Source organism: Vollenhovia emeryi, unplaced genomic scaffold (genome assembly GCF_000949405.1).
Source record: "Vollenhovia emeryi isolate VEMERY1.0 unplaced genomic scaffold, V.emery_V1.0 DF939224.1, whole genome shotgun sequence".
NCBI classification, from domain to species: Eukaryota; Metazoa; Arthropoda; class Insecta; order Hymenoptera; family Formicidae; genus Vollenhovia; species Vollenhovia emeryi.
Genome location: NW_011967142.1, coordinates 159,800 through 162,825, shown reverse-complemented (window position 1 = coordinate 162,825; position 3,026 = coordinate 159,800).

Below are 3,026 nucleotides of genomic sequence, written 5' to 3'. Positions count from 1 at the left end.
TTTTTATTCAAAACATATAATGTTTCGTATAAGCATATATTGTTTCAATGAAACAAATTTCAACCAAATAAATAGGAATACTAAATCCAAAGAAACCGTTCTCTCTGTGCACAAGAGAAATTGCATCCGCGTATCCGATACGGATCCAATCGGTCGATATCGTGACTTTACTCGCCGCTTGACGCCCGGCGAGCGGGGTCTTTTTATGCCGAAGAACTCGTTATTCAAATTGCCCTGGAATTAATAAATTACGCGCGTCAGCTCGATCCTAAGATCCTAATTAAAATGTCTGCGATTTGCGTATGTATGTTAGAAAATCCGCGTAGGTAAGCGCGGGCGCGATTTGTAGAAAGATTAATAGGGGTCCATGTACACGTACGAGATATGAAATCTTGTTGCATTCTAAAGTCGGAGAGAATAATCGCCGGAGATTTATCGCCGACTTTCGGCGGCCGGGTACACCCGCGATGTACACTCCCGCGTGCCGTGGGAGCATGATTAGTATGCAAATGAGCTGCGTCTTGACAAACGGCGGCTCCGTACGCAGCGAGTTATTGACTCACGCCCGCGTTACGAACATTTACGGCGAGACGAAAGGTGTGCGCGTGAGTGCCTTAGCGCCGCGCATAAATAGGATTACGAATTTAACGGTTAGCCTCGCGCGATGTATTGTATTAGCCGATAGGTGCGCGCAAATTATGCAGGCGGGCGCGCGCGCGCGCGCGCGCTAGAGAGAGAAGGAAGGAGGAGAAATTAAAACGACACTCGGCGGTTCGCGCCTGTCACGCAGGTGGGAATCGTCGTCGCTTCAAAGTTTAGCTTCGACTTTATTACCTAATGTGGATACGCGCATAATTATTCGGCGCGCGCGGCAATTATGCAAATGCATCGCGCTTTGACAAACTACTCCTTGGCGCGTCGCCGCTAATGGAGTACCTGGCGGCTTAAAGCCTCAATAACGTCGACCTCCCTCCCGCCCTCCCGTCGCCGTCGCCGTCGCCGTCGCCGGAGGTGAGATCGAACGATCCCTCTCCTCTCCCGCGCTCGCGTCGTCTCGCGTCGTCTCGCGTCGTCTCGCGTCGTCTCGCGCGCGTCAACGACGCCTCGGAAGACATCGTCTCGTCGCGCCGCGCGCGATTTGCATCTCCCCGCCGTCGCCACTTGTCGCGCGGATCGCGGCAAGGTCGCCGCGGTATTATGCATCGCGTAACCGTTCGCTGCAGTTTCGCGCGGAAATTGCCCCGCGCGGACCCCCGGTGCCGGGGATCAAGAAAACCGGCGTCGGGGAGCTATGCGATGGCGAATAAGAGCGATGCTTATAAAGTATTCATAAGCCCTCGACGCGGGCTATAGCCGGGGCCAACGGGCTTTATACTTCGCAATGTATTTTCGATATCTCTCCTCCGCCGCCGCTCGTAACTTACTTTACGCCTTTTCGCGAGTTTGATGGAAAACTCACGTTTTTGTCGGCCGGCGGAGCTTAATCTTCGTATGCGGTAATCTTGGGCTCTTTTTGCCGCGCCGCGGTATTACTCGGATTCGCTCGGGCGTATCGATAACTCACGACGCGCCGTGAAAGAGCCGAAATTATTTCCACGGGGACCTTAAGTAGTAACGATCAAGGATCGATTTATCATCGGACGGTTTAACGGCGCGAAGAATTAGCCGGGAAATTCTTCCGATCGTTCCCGAAAATTATAGGTCCCGGGCTATACTCCCCCCCCCTCGAATGCTCCGCGAGTGTCTGCCAGCAATTACGAAGGGCATATAACGATGATTTACATATCGCGAATCTTCATTCTCTCCTCGCGTTCTCCTCGCGTCGGCGGCGTCGAACATTATACCGGTTTCAGTACCTTGACGGCTTCTACGGCCCTGCGCAGCTCTGAGTCTTCTGAGAATTCGTGCAACGCGAATATTAATGCGCGCGTACGTTGCCGCGCGCGCGCGCGCACGCGCGCGCACGAAGCGGAAGGAACATCCAGGAATCTATTTCCTCGCCTCATGCATGATTCATCCATTCCACTTTATTGACGTCACGGTTTAATGCCTCGCGCGCGCGCGCAAAAAAAAACCAAGTTGTTTCTCGTCGTAATTGAGGCACTTCGACGAACGATTTGTCGAGGAAGGAGTTTTATTGGCACGACTCTCGAGATGACTCGGGGAGGGCTAATCGGGGTTAACTCGGCGCGGGCCGATTGACGTCGTCCGCACGACGGTTTACGCGCCGCGGGCTTGTACGGCCGCGTGCGCATCCCCGCGCGCGTAAATGCGCATTTACGCGTGCAGTCACGTAGAGTGGAACAAACGGCGACGCGCAACGGCGTACAAATGTCGCGACTTTAGAGAACTCGCGTTCGGGCACATAGACGAAATTACTGTGCTCCACATAAGCAAATTATTGCGCCGGGGCGTAATTGAAATTCATTACGTGGTTCCCGCGCGCGCGTTCCGGTTATTTCCCCGGCGGCGAATCCGCTTTCGTCTGGCTGCGCGGCTTAGCGCGGGGGAATTTTGCGACAGTCACGCGGAACAAAAGCGCGGGTAAACAATTAGCAACTGATAAAGTTCAATGGCGATTCAGCGATTCTGAACGACGGGAGCGCACGGCGACGCGCGCTTCAGTTTTAATCGTCGTAAAAAAAAACGAATCTTGTAACAAACGGGCTTTCAATAAATAATTGCACGGAGAGAGTCTTCTTTTGATATTTACCTTGAAAAACGTGCAGTCGTGGGACAATATAGCGTTTTGAAGAACCTTATGAGAGTCTTTTTAAATTTTACCATACATTTTACCCCGACAGTTAGACTTGGTATAAAATGCAAGGAGGTAACCAATTAATGTAATCAGGGGACAGTGTCTCCGAAATCATTATGAAGTCCTTACGAAATCTCTATGTAATCGTTTTGCCTTCATTTTCAAGTTTCTTCGCTTGTTAGACAATGAACATTAGATTTAAAATTTTTCTCAACTTGTTTTCATTTTCCCCAGAAATTTGCTTCTTTTAGTGAATATCCAAATATAT